Here is a 24,500-nt window from a genome sequence, read left to right on the forward strand (position 1 = left end):
TTTTGTGAAAGTAAACATAGTTTCAAAGATGTTCTTCAATGAAGTGCCTCAGGACAGTTGATTTCACAGTTTGATGGCATTTTCATGAATTTCTGCAGCACTTTATTGCCTAGAGATGCATTTTCACGTTTTAAGGTCTTAAACCACGTTTCAGGCAGAGAGGAGGCCAAAAGTTGATTTTGTGAAAGTAAACATAGTTTCAAAGATTTCTTCTACAAAGTACGTCAGGATAGTTGATTTCACAGTTTGATGGCATTTTTATGAATATCTGCAGCACTTTACTGGCTAGAGATGCATTTTCACTTTTTATGCTCTTAAAAGACGTTTCAGGCAGAGAGGAGGCCAAAAGTTGATTTTGTGAAAGTAAACATAGTTTCAAAGATGTTCTTCAATGAAGTGCCTCAGGACAGTTGATTTCACAGTTTGATGGCATTTTCATGAATTTCTGCAGCACTTTATTGCCTAGAGATGCATTTTCACGTTTTAAGGTCTTAAACCACGTTTCAGGCAGAGAGGAGGCCAAAAGTTGATTTTGTGAAAGTAAACATAGTTTCAAAGATTTCTTCTACAAAGTACGTCAGGATAGTTGATTTCACAGTTTGATGGCATTTTTATGAATATCTGCAGCACTTTACTGGCTAGAGATGCATTTTCACTTTTTATGCTCTTAAAAGACGTTTCAGGCAGAGAGGAGGCCAAAAGTTGATTTTGTGAAAGTAAACATAGTTTCAAAGATTTATTCTACAAAGTACCTCAGGATAGTTGATTTCACAGTTTGATGGCATTTTTCATGAATATCTGCAGCTTTCAGTACTTTACTGCCTAGAGATGCATTTTCACTTTTTATGCTCTTAAAAGACGTTTCAGGCAGAGAGGAGGCCAAAAGTTGATTTTGTGAAAGTAAACATAGTTTCAAAGATGTTCTTCAATGAAGTGCCTCAGGACAGTTGATTTCACAGTTTGATGGCATTTTCATGAATTTCTGCAGCACTTTATTGCCTAGAGATGCATTTTCACGTTTTAAGGTCTTAAACCAAGTTTCAGGCGAGAGGAGGCCAAAAGTTGATTTTGTGAAAGTAAACATAGTTTCAAAGATTTATTCTACAAAGTACCTCAGGATAGTTGATTTCACAGTTTGATGGCATTTTCATGAATATCTGCAGCACTTTACTGGCTAGACATGCATTTTCACTTTTTATGCTCTTAAAAGACGTTTCAGGCAGAGAGGAGGCCAAAAGTTGATTTTGTGAAAGTAAACATAGTTTCAAAGATTTCTTCTACAAAGTACGTCAGGATAGTTGATTTCACAGTTTGATGGCATTTTCATGAATTTCTGCAGCACTTTATTGCCTAGAGATGCATTTTCACTTTTTAAGGTCTTAAACCACGTTTCAGGCGAGAGGAGGCCAAAAGTTGATTTTGTGAAAGTAAACATAGTTTCAAAGATTTATTCTACAAAGTACCTCAGGATAGTTGATTTCACAGTTTGATGGCATTTTCATGAATATCTGCAGCACTTTACTGGCTAGACATGCATTTTCACTTTTTATGCTCTTAAAAGACGTTTCAGGCAGAGAGGAGGCCAAAAGTTGATTTTGTGAAAGTAAACATAATTTCAAAGATGTTCTTCAATGAAGTGCCTCAGGACAGTTGATTTCACAGTTTGATGGCATTTTCATGAATTTCTGCAGCTTTCAGTACTTTACTGCCTAGAGATGCATTTTCACTTTTTAAGGTCTTAAACCACGTTTCAGGCAGAGAGGAGGCCAAAAGTTGATTTTGTGAAAGTAAACATAGTTGCAAAGATTTTCTTTAAAAAAGTACCTCAGGACAGTAGATTTCACAGTTTGAAGGCATTTGCATGAATATCTGCAGCACTTTACTGGCTAGAGATGCATTTTCACTTTTTATGCTCTTAAAAGACGTTTCAGGCAGAGAGGAGGCCAAAAGTGGATTTTGTGAAAGTAAACATAGTTTCATAGATTTCTTCTACAAAGTACCTCATGATAGTTGATTTCACAGTTTGATGGCATTTTCATGAATATGTGCATCACTTTACTGGCTAGAGATGCATTTTCACTTTTTATGCTCTTAAAAGACGTTTCAGGCAGAGAGGAGGCCAAAAGTGGATTTTGTGAAAGTAAACATAGTTTCAAAGATTTTCTTCAAAAAAAGTGAAAATTATATCAAACTGTGAAATCAACTGTCCTGATGCACTTTTTTGAAGAAAATCTTTGAAACTATGTTTACAAATCTTTGAAACTATGTTTACAAATGATTGTTTACAAAATCAACTTTTGGCGTCTTCCCAGCCTGAAACATATTTTAAGAGCATAAAAGGCTGAGAATGTACCTTAAACGAGTAAAGGTGTTTAGGCGTGTCAGGTTCTAAAACTGTGAAATACAGCCACTTTTTTGAAGAAAATCTTTGGAACTTTCGACTGTCACTTGCGTCCATGAATCGAGAAGGACTTCTTACTGGAACTGAAATGATGTACTGGGATTAAACTCTTGTCAACAAAGAAAGGTTTTTTTCATAGCTGCAGTGACGTTTTTATGAATAATATTTGATGGCTCGTGCTCTTGTGTGGTGGAATGCGTGGATCCGCTGCAGGCTTGCTGGATTGATTTGTCATGCTTTGTTGTCATATGAATATATATGTGACTGGTTCTTATGACTTTGTGGTTGTCATTGTGTTAATTACGTTGATTTGACTATGCATTGTCCGTTAATGACGTAGCGTCCCGTCATGCAATTCATGTATCTGCACCGTAGCTGTAGGACAGCACAGAAGGCCCAGGTATAAAATGCACGGCCCCCCACTGTAGGGGAATTGCCACAGAAGGTGCCAATAAACTAAGTGCTGTGACACAGTTAACATGTACTGTACAGGAGGAATTTGAGGTAGACAGTTTAAAAAGTAACTCTAGCTGTCTCTGAACTTTTAAGGTATTAAATCTCTTTTTGAGAGCTTTTGAGTCTTTTGTGCATTTACTTCTGGATAGATATAATACACAAATATCACATAAAAAAGTATTACAACTCCATGAAAACCTTAATGCTAACTGCAAAAACAGTGTACTGTTCACATTACTATACAGTACAGTTCATACTTAACAATTGGTATATTTTATGGAAATTGAAAGTTTGGAAGGTTTTTTTTTTTTACGTACACTTAGGTTAAAGTCTGCCCTTTCCAGCAAACTGATGTCTGAACTGGAATATAAATAAGGTTTTGCTCCCAGGCGAGCAAATGTAAATAACACGGGGAAAAAATGATACAATGCAAACATTGATCTCTTGTTGTTGCTCTGTTGTTGAATGAGGAGGAGGGGAAAATGATATAGTTCGCCGTAATTAACTATTGCTAATATCAATGTCCGTTCCAACCACATCTACTGGCATAAAAACAGGAAGTCAGTGGTAAAGTAGTAAAGCCTGCATCTTGCTTGACTGCCTCTGTCAATTGTGACATTGACAAGAGGTGCGACTCCGCACCTGGTGCTGAAAAGTTGAGAATCTAATATATTAGATTCCGGCGTATGAAAGGAATGCAAGGGTTTGGCAGGTGACACGTTTTTATCGACGCGTACTCGGTGTGAAAATTGGATGTTTAGTAAAACTCACACTGTTGTGAGGAGGAACTCTGCTTTGTCTGTGTGCGTGCCTGTTCTCTCACTGCCGCCAGTTCATCAGTTTTAAGTTTTCTAAATATTTTAAGTTGAAGTCCGCTCAAACAGACACACACGGATAACACGGAACAAAAAAACAAGACCGCATCATCTTTAATCTGTAGAGCTAAACTCAGTAAGCCACGCTTGCTCTGGTTACTGATATGCTACATGTATATATGCAGATTTACAGTGCACTGCAGTGTCATGTGTTCCCCGATTACCCGCAAAGTGGATGTCAACACAGTTAGCGCAGATGGGTTCAACAGTTTATGGCATCAGAAAAAGCCACATTCTGACAGATTAACTTCCAGCGTGTAATAGTAATAACACTCAATTCAGACTTTATGAGTGTTATTTTACAGATCTGTTAAATTTTACTGTTGTAGGACAGAGTTTAACATATGTAATGGGCACTTAGTGGTGGTAATGTTTGCGATTACTTACTTACATTCAACTGTTTTATTGTTGTGTAGCCCTGGGGTTAATACATTCGGTTTTGAAGAAAACAACTTAAAACAATATTAACAGCAAACCATGGGTTAAACCAGAGTTAAAAAGGAAAACCTGAAAGGTTCAACCGCACCCTTCTATCCATGCTCGGAACTCTGGATCCAAAGCAAAAGCAGAAGTGGAGTCAGCACATCAGTCATTTGGTGCATGCATACAACCCAGAAACGAGGCAACTGGTTACTCAGATTATCTGCTGATGTTCGGAAGAGAAGCCCGCCTACCTGTGGATATATGTTTTGGAGTGTTTGAGGAGAGTGAAAAGAGTGTAACGTACCAGCAGTATATTACTAAGCTGAAAAGAGATCCCCACAAAGCCTACCAACTCGCCACAGAAGCTGCTGACAAGAATCACAAGAGGAACAAGAGAGCACATGACAAGCTGGTAAAAGAACAAGTCTTGGAAGAGGGAGACCGTGTGCTGCTGAGACACTTTGGTGTCACTGGAAAGCACAAGCTGAAGGATAAGTGGAGGTCAGGGCCCTACATCGTTGTTGGAAAGATGCCAAACCTTCCAGTCTACCAAGTGAAACCAGAAAGGGGAACAGGAGTTGTAAAAACATTGCACCGCAATCATCTGTTACCCATTGGCTATTTAGTGAGACTGCCTGCACAGAGTGATGAGCCAGAGCTGCCACCGAGGCCTGTGACAAGGACACAGCAGAGACGAGCTCAAAGCTCAACACAGATTGTCAATGACGAAGATCCTTCATTTTCCTCAGAGTCTGATGGTGAGGATGGGGACCCACCAATACCACTAGCAGTGGAGTGGAGAGATTTTTTGTCACAGCCAGAGTTTTTAACAAGACTGCAAGGTCCAGTCACGGATGAAGTCCAAGTTGTTTCACCAGTCAGAAACCTGGCAGCAGACAGCATAAATCAGGAGACTTTTACTGTTCCAGATGTTGATCTGCCTCCCACCACTGACGCAGAAGCAGACTGTTCTGCCCCCACATTTCTGTGTTGTAGAATTTCATTGCCTTTTCATCCATCCCTCCTCTCTTGCCGTAGTTAGGGCCTCGTTGTTTTTGTATTTTAATGAAAGGACATGCTGCACTAACATTTCACCTCTGCTGTTTGGTAGCCTTGAGAGACCTTAGTCTGTGAGTATTTCGTTATGAAGCATGAGAACATATATTCTATTCTATTTGCTCTTTTAGTAAGCTTATAGCATTTGCGTTGTATTAAATGCTAATCGCGGTTAGCATTTCTGCATTAACGGTAATGTTAATATTAGCTTAGAAGCTAGCTAGTCGAACGTTCTTTCATGTTGGCTATATGCTGGATTGTTGTTATGTATTCATGTATGTATATATGGACAGTTTGTAAGGCCATATTTCATATTGTGTTTCCACAGTTTTACAAAATTAAGATTCACACTAAAGTCCCAGTATCATATTTCAGCTTTTCACAAAGACAGACGAAAGAAAAAGCAAAAACACATTGAGGAACAGAGGATAGTGCAACACAAATTACCCCTGATAGGTACACAAATATGTTGCACCCATTTTATGTAGCACCCCAACAGAGAGTCTATAGAGAGTAGACCTACACTGGAATGATGGGGCGTTTGGGTTCTGAACTCCTAAGGTAGTTACCACGAAGGTTTACCTGATTATTGTGAATTTATATTACCCTCCGAATAACAAAGAAACTGTCAAACTTAGCAATAATTAAATAACTGACCACAGACAACTGATTGGGATGAAAAAATAAATACAAGTTTACTGACAGCTTTTGAAAATGTTCAAATAATAATTACCCTTTCGGGGGACAAGAAAAACAAAACAACAATAACACCTTACAGTATGACAGAATACTCAAATTGACTTTAAAACACTCATGGGCCCACACACACTCACATTACAATAATTAACAAGGTAATACAACGATCAAACTCTTTTAAGATAATAATTGGGCAAACTGTTTTTTATAGCAAAATCAAATAGATGCAGATTGTAAGAAGACCTATTCTTGTATTGTCGGCAAATGCCACCTAAATGCAAGTACGGTGATTTTTACCTGGTCAATGCTACAAGCAGACTTTAATGGAGTAATGCAAATGCTAAGAAACGTGATGTACATCAGAATTTTTAACAATACCTTTGTATATGTTGTGGCTGCTTCCACCTGGTACTCAAGGGCCGGGGTGAAATCTGGCATGGGAGGTAAATATGTGATTACCACACAGCATTCTGTGGACAACATCCAGGTGGATGCTGTCCAGGCATCCACCTGGATGTGTTCGCAGATATACATACATACAATAAACGTATGCTGTACATGATTTTAAAAGTCCAATCGTGGCAAGTGAGCATATTTGTTTAATCACTGTTATTATAAACTGCAAAACTTACAATCCGTGCCTCTCCACCAAGTCAGAGACGCAAACTTTGACGAGTTTCAGCCTGTTTTTTTCTGTAACAATGCCCTGAGTTTGGAGTTCCTCAAATATTTCAGGAACTTTCTTTTTGAGGCGAGGCCTCAATCCATCTTGTACATCTGGCTCCTTTTTAGGCTGAAAAGAGAACTAACGTTAACGTTACTCCACTTCTGACGGAACAATGAATTAAATATAACAACGATAGGTTATGTTCAAAATTTCTCAAATACAACGCAAAGGAAAAAGCCCCCCTCCTTGTTCAGATGAGAAGAAGCATGCAGAGGAGAAGAGAAAAGCCCCCCTGCTCTCTTTCTTCCATCATTAAGCTGGGCCGAATCATCTGGTTGAAGTTTAAATCAAAAGGAATTTAATATACTAACAAAAGCAAATGCAGTTACAAACTGAATTAAACTATCAATAGTAATATTTCATGAAATAGAGGCCCCATCCGCACCACACGACAGACTGGTGTGTCCGCCTCATGGTCCAGATGAAAGGGTCTGATTTTCTCCGGGGATTCACAGTTTCTTTGTCTCTCCAAAGTCTCTGAAATGTCTCATATTCGCCCATCGATCAGCTCAGTGATTGGCTGAACCCTTCGGACTTCAGTCGGCCACTTCCTTGACCAATTCCTCCCCCCTTCTTGAAGGCTGTGCTCAGAAACTCTTCAGCAACATCCCCCTCTCTCTGACTTTATGGCGGTGTCATAAATTCTCTGGTTTCTCACAGTGCACAACAAATTCAGTAACTCTCCCTTTAGTGTAAACCTTCTACAAGTAAACATATTGTAACACATATTATCCATCGCTAGCTTTAAACTTAACTTCCTCACACTAGACTTGACCAACCGAGTTGCTAGATCACAAATGCTAACATGAACGAACTTGACATGACATAACGCTCATCATGATGGCCAGAACATAATTTAAGAACCCAAACAAAGAAGCTAGCTAACGTTAGCTATCCGACATCACCTAGCAGACTCATTAACTTTTCTTCAGCTAACTAGCTTAATATGAGCTGATAGCTAAAGTTAGACAGTTGGCAAACTTAAGAGATCTAACTCACTTAAATTAATCTTTGCCGATATCCAACCAGCTCTGCGTCATCACAGTGTGTGCAGACGTTCGCTCCATTCCGCAGCGCCCGGAGCTCCCCGCCCATCAGCCGGCAAGCGGGCAGGGAGCTCCGAGCGCTGCAACACGGGGCGAAGAGTTTGGCCGGGCACTGCTGGACTGCACACACTACGTGTGCCTCAGGACAGTTGATTTCACAGGTTTATGTCTTTTATGTCTTTTATGTCTTTTATGTCTTTTTCATGAATATCTGCATTCAGCACTTTTCACTTTTTATGCTCTTCAAATAAGTTTCAGGCTGGGAAGAGGCCAAAAGTGGATTTTGTGAAAGGAAACATAGTTTCAAAGATGTTCTTCAAAAAGTGGATTTTGTGAAAGTAAACATTTTTCAAAGTATTTTTTCAAACAGTTGATTTCACAGTTTGATGTAATTTTCATGAATTTCTGAAGCTTTAAGGACTTTACTGTGCAAGTGATGCATTTTCACTTTGTATGCTCTTAAAAGACGTTTCAGGCAGAGAGAAGGCCAAAAGTTGATTTTGTGAAAGTAAACATAGTTTCAAAGATTTATTCAAAAAAGTACCTCAGGACAGTTGATTTCACAGTTTGATGGCATTTTCATGAATTTCTGCAGCACTTTATTGCCTAGAGATGCATTTTCACGTTTTAAGGTCTTAAACCACGTTTCAGGCGAGAGGAGGCCAAAAGTTGATTTTGTGAAAGTAAACATAGTTTCAAAGATTTATTCTACAAAGTACCTCAGGATAGTTGATTTCACAGTTTGATGGCATTTTCATGAATATCTGCAGCACTTTACTGGCTAGACATGCATTTTCACTTTTTATGCTCTTAAAAGACGTTTCAGGCAGAGAGGAGGCCAAAAGTTGATTTTGTGAAAGTAAACATAATTTCAAAGATGTTCTTCAATGAAGTGCCTCAGGACAGTTGATTTCACAGTTTGATGGCATTTTCATGAATTTCTGCAGCTTTCAGTACTTTACTGCCTAGAGATGCATTTTCACTTTTTATGATCTTAAAAGACGTTTCAGGCAGAGAGGAGGCCAAAAGTTGATTTTGTGAAAGTAAACATAGTTGCAAAGATTTTCTTTAAAAAAGTACCTCAGGACAGTAGATTTCACAGTTTGAAGGCATTTTCATGAATATCTGCAGCACTTTACTGGCTAGAGATGCATTTTCACTTTTTATGCTCTTAAAAGATGTTTCAGGCAGAGAGGAGGCCAAAAGTTGATTTTGTGAAAGTAAACATAGTTTCATAGATTTCTTCTACAAAGTACCTCATGATAGTTGATTTCACAGTTTGATGGCATTTTCATGAATTTCTGCAGAACTTTATTGCCTAGAGATGCATTTTCACTTTTTAAGGTCTTAAACCACGTTTCAGGCAGAGAGGAGGCCAAAAGTTGATTTTGTGAAAGTAAACATAGTTTCAAAGATGTTCTTCAATGAAGTGCCTCAGGACAGTTGATTTCACAGTTTGATGGCATTTTCATGAATATGTGCATCACTTTACTGGCTAGAGATGCATTTTCACTTTTTATGCTCTTAAAAGACGTTTCAGGCAGAGAGGAGGCCAAAAGTGGATTTTGTGAAAGTAAACATAGTTTCAAAGATTTTCTTCAAAAAAAGTGAAAATTATATCAAACTGTGAAATCAACTGTCCTGATGCACTTTTTTGAAGAAAATCTTTGAAACTATGTTTACAAATCTTTGAAACTATGTTTACAAATGATTGTTTACAAAATCAACTTTTGGCGTCTTCCCAGCCTGAAACATATTTTAAGAGCATAAAAGGCTGAGAATGTACCTTAAACGAGTAAAGGTGTTTAGGCGTGTCAGGTTCTAAAACTGTGAAATCCAGTCACTTTTTTGAAGAAAATCTTTGGAACTTTCGACTGTCACTTGCGTCCATGAATCGAGAAGGACTTCTTACTGGAACTGAAATGATGTACTGGGATTAAACTCTTGTCAACAAAGAAAGGTTTTTTTCATAGCTGCAGTGACGTTTTTATGAATAATATTTGATGGCTCGTGCTCTTGTGTGGTGGAATGCGTGGATCCGCTGCAGGCTTGCTGGATTGATTTGTCATGCTTTGTTGTCATATGAATATATATGTGACTGGTTCTTATGACTTTGTGGTTGTCATTGTGTTAATTACGTTGATTTGACTATGCATTGTCCGTTAATGACTTAGCGTCCCGTCATGCAATTCATGTATCTGCACCGTAGCTGTAGGACAGCACAGAAGGCCCAGGTATAAAATGCACGGCCCCCCACTGTAGGGGAATTGCCACAGAAGGTGCCAATAAACTAAGTGCTGTGACACAGTTAACATGTACTGTACAGGAGGAATTTGAGGTAGACAGCTTAAAAAGTAACTCTAGCTGTCTCTGAACTTTTAAGGTATTAAATCTCTTTTTGAGAGCTTTTGAGTCTTTTGTGCATTTACTTCTGGATAGATATAATACACAAATATCACATAAAAAAGTATTACAACTCCATGAAAACCTTAATGCTAACTGCAAAAACAGTGTACTGTTCACATTACTATACAGTACAGTTCATACTTAACAATTGGTATATTTTATGGAAATTGAAAGTTTGGAAGGTTTTTTTTTTTTACGTACACTTAGGTTAAAGTCTGCCCTTTCCAGCAAACTGATGTCTGAACTGGAATATAAATAAGGTTTTGCTCACAGGCGAGCAAATGTAAATAACACGGGGAAAAAATGATACAATGCAAACATTGATCTCTTGTTGTTGCTCTGTTGTTGAATGAGGAGGAGGGGAAAATGATATAGTTCACCGTAATTAACTATTGCTAATATCAATGTCCGTTCCAACCACATCTACTGGCATAAAAACAGGAAGTCAGTGGTAAAGTAGTAAAGCCTGCATCTTGCTTGACTGCCTCTGTCAATTGTAACATTGACAAGAGGTGCGACTCCGCACCTGGTGCTGAAAAGTTGAGAATCTAATATATTAGATTCCGGCGTATGAAAGGAATGCAAGGGTTTGGCAGGTGACACGTTTTTATCGACGCGTACTCGGTGTGAAAATTGGATGTTTAGTAAAACTCACACTGTTGTGAGGAGGAACTCTGCTTTGTCTGTGTGCGTGCCTGTTCTCTCACTGCCGCCAGTTCATCAGTTTTAAGTTATCTAAATATTTTAAGTTGAAGTCCGCTCAAACAGACACACACGGATAACACGGAACAAAAAAACAAGACCGCATCATCTTTAATCTGTAGAGCTAAACTCAGTAAGCCACGCTTGCTCTGGTTACTGATATGCTACATGTATATATGCAGATTTACAGTGCACTGCGGTGTCATGTGTTCCCCGATTACCCGCAAAGTGGATGTCAACACAGTTAGCGCAGATGGGTTCAACAGTTTATGGCATCAGAAAAAGCCACATTCTGACAGATTAACTTCCAGCGTGTAATAGTAATAACACTCAATTCAGACTTTATGAGTGTTATTTTACAGATCTGTTAAATTTTACTGTTGTAGGACAGAGTTTAACATATGTAATGGGCACTTAGTGGTGGTAATGTTTGCGATTACTTACTTACATTCAACTGTTTTACTGTTGTGTAGCCCTGGGGTTAATACATTCGGTTTTGAAGAAAACAACTTAAAACAATATTAACAGCAAACCATGGGTTAAATCAGAGTTAAAAAGGAAAACCTGAAAGGTTCAACCGCACCCTTCTATCCATGCTCGGAACTCTGGATCCAAAGCAAAAGCAGAAGTGGAGTCAGCACATCAGTCATTTGGTGCATGCATACAACCCAGAAACGAGGCAACTGGTTACTCAGATTATCTGCTGATGTTCGGAAGAGAAGCCCGCCTACCTGTGGATATATGTTTTGGAGTGTTTGAGGAGAATATTATATATACCAGTAGTATATTACTAAGCTGAAAAGAGATCGCCACAAAGCCTACCAACTCGCCACAGAAGCTGCTGACAAGAATCACAAGAGGAACAAGAGAGCACATGACAAGCTGGTAAAAGAACAAGTCTTGGAAGAGGGAGACCGTGTGCTGCTGAGACACTTTGGTGTCACTGGAAAGCACAAGCTGAAGGATAAGTGGAGGTCAGGGCCCTACATCGTTGTTGGAAAGATGCCAAACCTTCCAGTCTACCAAGTGAAACCAGAAAGGGGAACAGGAGTTGTAAAAACATTGCACCGCAATCATCTGTTACCCATTGGCTATTTAGTGAGACTGCCTGCACAGAGTGATGAGCCAGAGCTGCCACCGAGGCCTGTGACAAGGACACAGCAGAGACGAGCTCAAAGCTCAACACAGATTGTCAATGACGAAGATCCTTCATTTTCCTCAGAGTCTGATGGTGAGGATGGGGACCCACCAATACCACTAGCAGTGGAGTGGAGAGATTTTTTGTCACAGCCAGAGTTTTTAACAAGACTGCAAGGTCCAGTCACGGATGAAGTCCAAGTTGTTTCACCAGTCAGAAACCTGGCAGCAGACAGCATAAATCAGGAGACTTTTACTGTTCCAGATGTTGATCTGCCTCCCACCACTGACGCAGAAGCAGACTGTTCTGCCCCCACATTTCTGTGTTGTAGAATGTCATTGCCTTTTCATCCATCCCTCCTCTCTTGCCGTAGTTAGGGCCTCGTTGTTTTTGTATTTTAATGAAAGGACATGCTGCACTAACATTTCACCTCTTCTGTTTGGTAGCCTTGAGAGACCTTAGTCTGTGAGTATTTCGTTATGAAGCATGAGAACATATATTCTATTCTATTTGCTCTTTTAGTAAGCTTATAGCATTTGCGTTGTATTAAATGCTAATCGCGGTTAGCATTTCTGCATTAACGGTAATGTTAATATTAGCTTAGAAGCTAGCTAGTCGAACGTTCTTTCATGTTGGCTATATGCTGGATTGTTGTTATGTATTCATGTATGTATATATGGACAGTTTGTAAGGCCATATTTCATATTGTGTTTCCACAGTTTTACAAAATTAAGATTCACACTAAAGTCCTGAAACTCTTCAACGGATGCCTGGGTCTTTATTTCACGGATCTACTGTTAGCTATCTGCTAAGCTTTCCTGCATAAAGCAAGAGCAGAATACAGACAGAGATCTAGAAGGGGGAGCAGATGTAAATGAGGATGAAGTAACTGAAGAAGATGAGCTTCCAGTTGAACGCTCGAAGAGGATAAAGAAACCAGTGGTTAGACTGAGTTATGATGAGTTGGGAAAACCCTCCAACCAGCCTTTACCACTTGTTGGAAGCGGAACCTTCAGAGCTTCAAGATGCTTCCCATGCCAAACAGCCTGGTGCCACCCTATGGCATTGTGTCCAGAGTGTTTTAGATTCAATCCCTGTAGTCCGTACGAACAGATTAAGTTTCTCTAAACCTTGTAGTTTGATGAGGACATCAAATATTTTAGAAGAGGCCGAGTGTAGCCCTGGGGTTAATACGTTAGGTTTTGAAGAAAACAACTTAAAACAATATTAACGGCAAACCATGGGTTAAACCAGAGTTAAAAAGGAAAAACCCACTGATAGTGTTTTCAGTTTGAGCAATGTGTTTTGATGTCATTCAGCCCCACCTACGACCAATTAACATTGGTCGTAGGTGAAGGAGAGGGCGGGGTTAAGAGAAAGAACGGGAAAGAAGCGGGAAGAAAGGGGAACCGCGAAGAAGGGCTGAGAGAGAAGAGAGGGGATATATAAAGAAAGCCAGAGAAATGTGAGTGTCGATAGTTTTGTTTTAAATGTTTAGGTTACAGAATAAAACTCTTTCGCTGTTAGACAGCGCGGTAGTTTGTTTGTTGGTTTGTTAGTCTCAGTAGACTGTTTGTAGAGTTTTTGTATAAGTTTTGCTGGATAAACTACAAGTTGCTGAGTCACTGGACGGGAGGACGCGATCGCGGACCGAAACAGACTGTTGGTGTGTTCCTGGTGAGGATTTCACCGCTGTGGCCGTCACCTCCGCTGTCGGCGCGTTTTGTTTTTTGGACGATACTGTTTTTTTCTCAAGGACTGACATTGAAAGTTGAGAGTTTTTGCTGTGTAACTGTGTCGGTTGAGGATGAGGATTCGGGAGGCAGCACCGCCCCAGATAGCAAAATTCATCCGGCCCATTGTTGGGCCACATGATTGCGTTTCTTCTGGCCCAGTATACGCCCGGGTCCTCGGTCCGAAACTGGCCAATATACAGCATGACTGTCAGATGAAACGTAAGTGGGCCTGACCTGGCCCGATGCGTTTAAACATATTGTAAAATGCTGTGGCCCAGTTCTGGCCCACATACTACAACATTCTAACTTTTTATAATTAACCCCAGCTTTGGCCCAGCTCTGGCCCACATACTGATATCAGATTACGAATGTGCTGCTGGCCCAGACCTGGCCTATGTACTGCATTATGGGTTGTCTTGTTGCCATGGAGACCTAAAATCCCACCCCACCTCTGGGCTAACCTCTGTTGCACAGGGTATTTTTGCATTTCTTTCATCATGTGTCTTAAAAGCTGAAACATGATACTCGTTTTTTCTGTAAATTAATAATGTTAATACAATTTCGCTGAGCTGCAATTTTTAAATGCTAAAATGTTGCCATGATGTGTACACACAAACATTAGCAAGTGCTAATACATTGTAGATTGCATCTTGCTTAAAATATAAAGAAAATACCAAAATACCCAGTATCATATTTCAGCTTTTCACAAAGACAGACGAAAGAAAAAGCAAAAACACATTGAGGAACAGAGGATAGTGCAACACAAATTACCCCTGATAGGTACACAAATATGTTGCACCCATTTTATGTAGCACCCCAACACTCTATAGAGAGTAGACCTACACTGGAATGATGGGGCGTTTGGGTTCTGAACTCCTAAGGTAGTTACCACGAAGGTTTACCTGATTATTGTGAATTTATATTACCCTCCGAATAACAAAGAAACTGTCAAACTTAGCAATAATTAAATAACTGACCACAGACAACTGATTGGGATGAAAAAATAAATATAAGTTTACTGACAGCTTTTGAAAATGTTCAAATAATAATTACCCTTTCGGGGGACAAGAAAAACAAAACAACAATAACACCTTACAGTATGACAGAATACTCAAATTGACTTTAAAACACTCATGGGCCCACACACACTCACATTACAATAATTAACAAGGTAATACAACGATCAAACTCTTTTAAGATAATAATTGGGCAAACTGTTTTTTATAGCAAAATCAAATAGATGCAGATTGTAAGAAGACCTATTCTTGTATTGTCGGCAAATGCCACCTAAATGCAAGTACGGTGATTTTTACCTGGTCAATGCTACAAGCAGACTTTAATGGAGTAATGCAAATGCTAAGAAACGTGATGTACATCAGAATTTTTAACAATACCTTTGTATATGTTGTGGCTGCTTCCACCTGGTACTCAAGGGCCGGGGTGAAATCTGGCATGGGAGGTAAATATGTGATTACCACACAGCATTCTGTGGACAACATCCAGGTGGATGCTGTCCAGGCATCCACCTGGATGTGTTCGCAGATATACATACATACAATAAACGTATGCTGTACATGATTTTAAAAGTCCAATCGTGGCAAGTGAGCATATTTGTTTAATCACTGTTATTATAAACTGCAAAACTTACAATCCGTGCCTCTCCACCAAGTCAGAGACGCAAACTTTGACGAGTTTCAGCCTGTTTTTTTCTGTAACAATGCCCTGAGTTTGGAGTTCCTCAAATATTTCAGGAACTTTCTTTTTGAGGCGAGGCCTCAATCCATCTTGTACATCTGGCTCCTTTTTAGGCTGAAAAGAGAACTAACGTTAACGTTACTCCACTTCTGACGGAACAATGAATTAAATATAACAACGATAGGTTATGTTCAAAATTTCTCAAATAAAACGCAAAGGAAAAAGCCCCCCTCCTTGTTCAGATGAGAAGAAGCATGCAGAGGAGAAGAGAAAAGCCCCCCTGCTCTCTTTCTTCCATCATTAAGCTGGGCCGAATCATCTGGTTGAAGTTTAAATCAAAAGGAATTTAATATACTAACAAAAGCAAATGCAGTTACAAACTGAATTAAACTATCAATAGTAATATTTCATGAAATAGAGGCCCCATCCGCACCACACGACAGACTGGTGTGTCCGCCTCATGGTCCAGATGAAAGGGTCTGATTTTCTCCGGGGATTCACAGTTTCTTTGTCTCTCCAAAGTCTCTGAAATGTCTCATATTCGCCCATCGATCAGCTCAGTGATTGGCTGAACCCTTCGGACTTCAGTCGGCCACTTCCTTGACCAATTCCTCCCCCCTTCTTGAAGGCTGTGCTCAGAAACTCTTCAGCAACATCCCCCTCTCTCTGACTTTATGGCGGTGTCATAAATTCTCTGGTTTCTCACAGTGCACAACAAATTCAGTAACTCTCCCTTTAGTGTAAACCTTCTACAAGTAAACATATTGTAACACATATTATCCATCGCTAGCTTTAAACTTAACTTCCTCACACTAGACTTGACCAACCGAGTTGCTAGATCACAAATGCTAACATGAACGAACTTGACATGACATAACGCTCATCATGATGGCCAGAACATAATTTAAGAACCCAAACAAAGAAGCTAGCTAACGTTAGCTATCCGACATCAGACTCATTAACTTTTCTTCAGCTAACTAGCTTAATATGAGCTGATAGCTAAAGTTAGACAGTTGGCAAACTTAAGAGATCTAACTCACTTAAATTAATCTTTGCCGATATCCAACCAGCTCTGCGTCATCACAGTGTGTGCAGACGTTCGCTCCATTCCGCAGCGCCCGGAGCTCCCCGCCCATCAGCCGGCAAGCGGGCAGGGAGCTCCGAGCGCTGCAACACGGGGCGAAGAGTTTGGCCGGGCACTGCTGGACTGCACACACTACGTGTGCCTCAGGACAGTTGATTTCACAGGTTTATGTCTTTTATGTCTTTTATGTCTTTTTCATGAATATCTGCATTCAGCACTTTTCACTTTTTATGCTCTTCAAATAAGTTTCAGGCTGGGAAAAGGCCAAAAGTGGATTTTGTGAAAGGAAACATAGTTTCAAAGATGTTCTTCAAAAAGTGGATTTTGTGAAAGTAAACATTTTTCAAAGTATTTTTTCAAACAGTTGATTTCACAGTTTGATGTAATTTTCATGAATTTCTGAAGCTTTAAGGACTTTACTGTGCAAGTGATGCATTTTCACTTTGTATGCTCTTAAAAGACGTTTCAGGCAGAGAGAAGGCCAAAAGTTGATTTTGTGAAAGTAAACATAGTTTCAAAGATTTATTCTACAAAGTACCTCAGGACAGTTGATTTCACAGTTTGATGGCATTTTCATGAATTTCTGCAGCTTTCAGTACTTTACTGCCAAGAGATGCATTTTCACTTTTTATGGGCTTAAAAGACGTTTCAGGCAGAGAGGAGGCCAAAAGTTGATTTTGTGAAAGTAAACATAGTTTCAAAGATTTATTCTACAAAGTACCTCAGGATAGTTGATTTCACAGTTTGATGGCATTTTCATGAATATCTGCAGCACTTTACTGGCTAGACATGCATTTTCACTTTTTATGCTCTTAAAAGACGTTTCAGGCAGAGAGGAGGCCAAAAGTTGATTTTGTGAAAGTAAACATAATTTCAAAGATGTTCTTCAATGAAGTGCCTCAGGACAGTTGATTTCACAGTTTGATGGCATTTTCATGAATTTCTGCAGCACTTTATTGCCTAGAGATGCATTTTCACTTTTTAAGGTCTTAAACCACGTTTCAGGCAGAGAGGAGGCCAAAAGTTGATTTTGTGAAAGTAAACATAGTTGCAAAGATTTTCTTTAAAAAAGTACCTCAGGACAGTAGATTTCACAGTTTGAAGGCATTTTCATGAATATCTGCAGCACTTTACTGGCTAGAGATGCATTTTCACTTTTTATGCTCTTAAAAGACGTTTCAGGCAGAGAGGAGGCCAAAAGTTGATTTTGTGAAAGTAAACATAGTTTCATAGATTTCTTCAAAAAAGTACCTCAGGACAGTTGAGTTCACAGTTTGATGGCATTTCATGAATTTCTGCAGCTTTCAGTACTTTACTGGCTAGAGATGCATTTTCACTTTTTATGCTCTTAAAAGACGTTTCAGGCAGAGAGGAGGCCAAAAGTTGATTTTGTGAAAGTAAACATAGTTTCAAAGATTTCTTCTACAAAGTACGTCAGGATAGTTGATTTCACAGTTTGATGGCATTTTCATGAATTTCTGCAGCACTCTATTGCCTAGAGATGCATTTTCACTTTTTAAGGTCTTAAACCACGTTTCAGGCAGAGAGGAGGCCAAAAGTTGATTTTGTGAAAGTAAACATAGTTTCAAAGATTTATTCTACAAAGTACCTCAGGATAGTTGATTTCACAGTTTGATGGCATTTTCATGAATTTATGCAGCACTTTACTGGCTAGAGATGCATTTTCACTTTTTATGCTCTTAAAAGACGTTTCAGGAAGAGGAGGCCAAAAGTTGATTTTGTGAAAGTAAACATAGTTTCAAAGATTTTCTTCAAAAAAGTGCCTCAGGATAGTTGATTTCACAGTTTGATGGCATTTTCATGAATTTATGCAGCTTTCAGTACTTTACTGCCAAGAGATGCATTTTCACTTTTTATGGGCTTAAAAGACGTTTCAGGCAGAGAGGAGGCCAAAAGTTGATTTTGTGAAAGTAAACATAGTTTCAAAGATTTCTTCAAAAAAGTACCTCAGGATAGTTGATTTCACAGTTTGATGGCATTTTCATGAATTTATGCAGCACTTTACTGGCTAGAGATGCATTTTCACTTTTTATGCTCTTAAAAGACGTTTCAGGCAGAGAGGAGGCCAAAAGTTGATTTTGTGAAAGTAAACATAGTTTCATAGATTTCTTCAAAAAAGTACCTCAGGACAGTTGAGTTCACAGTTTGATGGCATTTCATGAATTTCTGCAGCTTTCAGTACTTTACTGGCTAGAGATGCATTTTCACTTTTTATGCTCTTAAACCTCGTTTCAGGCAGAGAGGAGGCCAAAAGTTGATTTTGTGAAAGTAAACATAGTTTCAAAGATTTATTCTACAAAGTACCTCAGGATAGTTGATTTCACAGTTTGATGGCATTTTCATGAATTTATGCAGCACTTTACTGGCTAGAGATTCATTTTCACTTTTTATGCTCTTAAAAGACGTTTCAGGAAGAGGAGGCCAAAAGTTGATTTTGTGAAAGTAAACATAGTTTCAAAGATTTTCTTCAAAAAAGTGCCTCAGGATAGTTGATTTCACAGTTTGATGGCATTTTCATGAATTTATGCAGCTTTCAGTACTTTACTGCCAAGAGATGCATTTTCACTTTTTATGGGCTTAAAAGACGTTTCAGGCAGAGAGGAGGCCAAAAGTTGATTTTGTGAAAGTAAACATAGTTTCAAAGATTTCTTCAAAAAAGTACCTCAGGATAGTTGATTTCACAGTTTGATGGCATTTTCATGAATTTATGCAGCACTTTACTGGCTAGAGATGCATTTTCACTTTTTATGGGCTTAAAAGACGTTTCAGGCAGAGAGGAGGCCAAAAGTTGATTTTGTGAAAGTAAACATAGTTTCAAAGATTTCTTCTACAAAGTACGTCAGGATAGTTGATTTCACAGTTTGATGGCATTTTTATGAATTTCTGCAGCACTCTATTGCCTAGAGATGCATTTTCACTTTTTATGCTCTTAAAAGACGTTTCAGGCAGAGAGGAGGCCAAAAGTTGATTTTGTGAAAGTAAACATAGTTTCAAAGATTTCTTCTACAAAGTACGTCAGGATAGTTGATTTCACAGTTTGATGGCATTTTCATGAATTTATGCAGCACTTTACTGGCTAGAGATGCATTTTCACTTTTTATGCTCTTAAAAGACGTTTCAGGAAGAGGAGGCCAAAAGTTGATTTTGTGAAAGTAAACATAGTTTCAAAGATGTTCTTCAAAAAGTGGATTTTGTGAAAGTAAACATTTTTCAAAGTATTTTTTCAAACAGTTGATTTCACAGTTTGATGTAATTTTCATGAATTTCTGAAGCTTTAAGGACTTTACTGTGCAAGTGATGCATTTTCACTTTTTATGGGCTTAAAAGACGTTTCAGGCAGAGAGGAGGCCAAAAGTTGATTTTGTGAAAGTAAACATAGTTTCAAAGATTTATTCTACAAAGTACCTCAGGATAGTTGATTTCACAGTTTGATGGCATTTTCATGAATATCTGCAGCACTTTACTGGCTAGACATGCATTTTCACTTTTTATGCTCTTAAAAGACGTTTCAGGCAGAGAGGAGGCCAAAAGTTGATTTTGTGAAAGTAAACATAATTTCAAAGATGTTCTTCAATGAAGTGCCTCAGGACAGTTGATTTCACAGTTTGATGGCATTTTCATGAATTTCTGCAGCACTTTATTGCCTAGAGATGCATTTTCACTTTTTAAGGTCTTAAACCACGTTTCAGGCAGAGAGGAGGCCAAAAGTTGATTTTGTGAAAGTAAACATAGTTGCAAAGATTTTCTTTAAAAAAGTACCTCAGGACAGTAGATTTCACAGTTTGAAGGCATTTTCATGAATATCTGCAGCACTTTACTGGCTAGAGATGCATTTTCACTTTTTATGCTCTTAAAAGACGTTTCAGGCAGAGAGGAGGCCAAAAGTTGATTTTGTGAAAGTAAACATAGTTTCATAGATTTCTTCAAAAAAGTACCTCAGGACAGTTGAGTTCACAGTTTGATGGCATTTCATGAATTTCTGCAGCTTTCAGTACTTTACTGCCAAGAGATGCATTTTCACTTTTTATGCTCTTAAAAGACGTTTCAGGCAGAGAGGAGGCCAAAAGTTGATTTTGTGAAAGTAAACATAGTTTTAAAGATTTCTTCTACAAAGTACGTCAGGATAGTTGATTTCACAGTTTGATGGCATTTTCATGAATTTCTGCAGCACTCTATTGCCTAGAGATGCATTTTCACTTTTTAAGGTGTTAAACCACGTTTCAGGCAGAGAGGAGGCCAAAAGTTGATTTTGTGAAAGTAAACATAGTTTCAAAGATTTTCTTTAAAAAAGTACCTCAGGACAGTAGATTTCACAGTTTGAAGGCATTTTCATGAATATCTGCAGCACTTTACTGGCTAGAGATGCATTTTCACTTTTTATGCTCTTAAAAGACGTTTCAGGCAGAGAGGAGGCCAAAAGTTGATTTTGTGAAAGTAAACATAGTTTCATAGATTTCTTCAAAAAAGTACCTCAGGACAGTTGAGTTCACAGTTTGATGGCATTTCATGAATTTCTGCAGCTTTCAGTACTTTACTGGCTAGAGATGCATTTTCACTTTTTATGCTCTTAAAAGACGTTTCAGGCAGAGAGGAGGCCAAAAGTTGATTTTGTGAAAGTAAACATAGTTTCAAAGATTTCTTCTACAAAGTACGTCAGGATAGTTGATTTCACAGTTTGATGGCATTTTCATGAATTTCTGCAGCACTCTATTGCCTAGAGATGCATTTTCACTTTTTAAGTTCTTAAACCACGTTTCAGGCAGAGAGGAGGCCAAAAGTTGATTTTGTGAAAGTAAACATAGTTTCAAAGATTTATTCTACAAAGTACCTCAGGATAGTTGATTTCACAGTTTGATGGCATTTTCATGAATTTATGCAGCACTTTACTGGCTAGAGATGCATTTTCACTTTTTATGCTCTTAAAAGACGTTTCAGGAAGAGGAGGCCAAAAGTTGATTTTGTGAAAGTAAACATAGTTTCAAAGATTTTCTTCAAAAAAGTGCCTCAGGATAGTTGATTTCACAGTTTGATGGCATTTTCATGAATTTATGCAGCTTTCAGTACTTTACTGCCAAGAGATGCATTTTCACTTTTTATGGGCTTAAAAGACGTTTCAGGCAGAGAGGAGGCCAAAAGTTGATTTTGTGAAAGTAAACATAGTTTCAAAGATTTCTTCAAAAAAGTACCTCAGGATAGTTGATTTCACAGTTTGATGGCATTTTCATGAATTTATGCAGCACTTTACTGGCTAGAGATGCATTTTCACTTTTTATGCTCTTAAAAGACGTTTCAGGCAGAGAGGAGGCCAAAAGTTGATTTTGTGAAAGTAAACATAGTTTCATAGATTTCTTCAAAAAAGTACCTCAGGACAGTTGAGTTCACAGTTTGATGGCATTTCATGAATTTCTGCAGCTTTCAGTACTTTACTGGCTAGAGATGCATTTTCACTTTTTATGCTCTTAAAAGACGTTTCAGGCAGAGAGGAGGCCAAAAGTTGATTTTGTGAAAGTAAACATAGTTTCAAAGATTTCTTCTACAAAGTACGTCAGGATAGTTGATTTCACAGTTTGATGGCATTTTCATGAATTTCTGCAGCACTCTATTGCCTAGAGATGCATTTTCACTTTTTAAGGTCTTAAACCACGTTTCAGGCAGAGAGGAGGCCAAAAGTTGATTTTGTGAAAGTAAACATAGTTTCAAAGATTTATTCTACAAAGTACCTCAGGATAGTTGATTTCACAGTTTGATGGCATTTTCATGAATTTATGCAGCACTTTACTGGCTAGAGATGCATTTTCACTTTTTATGCTCTTAAAAGACGTTTCAGGAAGAGGAGGCCAAAAGTTGATTTTGTGAAAGTAAACATAGTTTCAAAGATTTTCTTCAAAAAAGTGCCTCAGGATAGTTGATTTCACAGTTTGATGGCATTTTCATGAATTTATGCAGCTTTCAGTACTTTACTGCCAAGAGATGCATTTTCACTTTTTATGGGCTTAAAAGACGTTTCAGGCAGAGAGGAGGCCAAAAGTTGATTTTGTGAAAGTAAACATAGTTTCAAAGATTTCTTCAAAAAAGTACCTCAGGATAGTTGATTTCACAGTTTGATGGCATTTTCATGAATTTATGCAGCACTTTACTGGCTAGAGATGCATTTTCACTTTTTATGGGCTTAAAAGACGTTTCAGGCAGAGAGGAGGCCAAAAGTTGATTTTGTGAAAGTAAACATAGTTTCAAAGATTTCTTCAAAAAAGTACCTCAGGATAGTTGATTTCACAGTTTGATGGCATTTTCATGAATTTATGCAGCACTTTACTGGCTAGAGATGCATTTTCACTTTTTATGCTCTTAAAAGACGTTTCAGGCAGAGAGGAGGCCAAAAGTTGATTTTGTGAAAGTAAACATAGTTTCATAGATTTCTTCAAAAAAGTACCTCAGGACAGTTGAGTTCACAGTTTGATGGCATTTCATGAATTTCTGCAGCTTTCAGTACTTTACTGCCAAGAGATGCATTTTCACTTTTTATGCTCTTAAAAGACGTTTCAGGCAGAGAGGAGGCCAAAAGTTGATTTTGTGAAAGCAAACATAGTTTCAAAGATTTCTTCTACAAAGTACGTCAGGATAGTTGATTTCACAGTTTGATGGCATTTTTATGAATTTCTGCAGCACTCTATTGCCTAGAGATGCATTTTCACTTTTTATGCTCTTAAAAGACGTTTCAGGCAGAGAGGAGGCCAAAAGTTGATTTTGTGAAAGTAAACATAGTTTCAAAGATTTCTTCTACAAAGTACGTCAGGATAGTTGATTTCACAGTTTGATGGCATTTTCATGAATTTATGCAGCACTTTACTGGCTAGAGATGCATTTTCACTTTTTATGCTCTTAAAAGACGTTTCAGGAAGAGGAGGCCAAAAGTTGATTTTGTGAAAGTAAACATAGTTTCAAAGATGTTCTTCAAAAAGTGGATTTTGTGAAAGTAAACATTTTTCAAAGTATTTTTTCAAACAGTTGATTTCACAGTTTGATGTAATTTTCATGAATTTCTGAAGCTTTAAGGACTTTACTGTGCAAGTGATGCATTTTCACTTTGTATGCTCTTAAAAGACGTTTCAGGCAGAGAGAAGGCCAAAAGTTGATTTTGTGAAAGTAAACATAGTTTCAAAGATTTATTCTACAAAGTACCTCAGGACAGTTGATTTCACAGTTTGATGGCATTTTCATGAATTTCTGCAGCTTTCAGTACTTTACTGCCAAGAGATGCATTTTCACTTTTTATGGGCTTAAAAGACGTTTCAGGCAGAGAGGAGGCCAAAAGTTGATTTTGTGAAAGTAAACATAGTTTCAAAGATTTATTCTACAAAGTACCTCAGGATAGTTGATTTCACAGTTTGATGGCATTTTCATGAATATCTGCAGCACTTTACTGGCTAGACATGCATTTTCACTTTTTATGCTCTTAAAAGACGTTTCAGGCAGAGAGGAGGCCAAAAGTTGATTTTGTGAAAGTAAACATAATTTCAAAGATGTTCTTCAATGAAGTGCCTCAGGACAGTTGATTTCACAGTTTGATGGCATTTTCATGAATTTCTGCAGCACTTTATTGCCTAGAGATGCATTTTCACTTTTTAAGGTCTTAAACCACGTTTCAGGCAGAGAGGAGGCCAAAAGTTGATTTTGTGAAAGTAAACATAGTTTCAAAGATTTTCTTTAAAAAAGTACCTCAGGACAGTAGATTTCACAGTTTGAAGGCATTTTCATGAATATCTGCAGCACTTTACTGGCTAGAGATGCATTTTCACTTTTTATGCTCTTAAAAGACGTTTCAGGCAGAGAGGAGGCCAAAAGTTGATTTTGTGAAAGTAAACATAGTATCAAAGATTTCTTCTACAAAGTACGTCAGGATAGTTGATTTCACAGTTTGATGGCATTTTCATGAATTTCTGCAGCACTCTATTGCCTAGAGATGCATTTTCACTTTTTAAGGTGTTAAACCACGTTTCAGGCAGAGAGGAGGCCAAAAGTTGATTTTGTGAAAGTAAAC

This window comes from Anarhichas minor, unplaced genomic scaffold, assembly GCF_050575085.1.
Source record: "Anarhichas minor isolate MPS153535 unplaced genomic scaffold, ASM5057508v1 ptg000008l, whole genome shotgun sequence".
Taxonomy (NCBI): domain Eukaryota; kingdom Metazoa; phylum Chordata; class Actinopteri; order Perciformes; family Anarhichadidae; genus Anarhichas; species Anarhichas minor.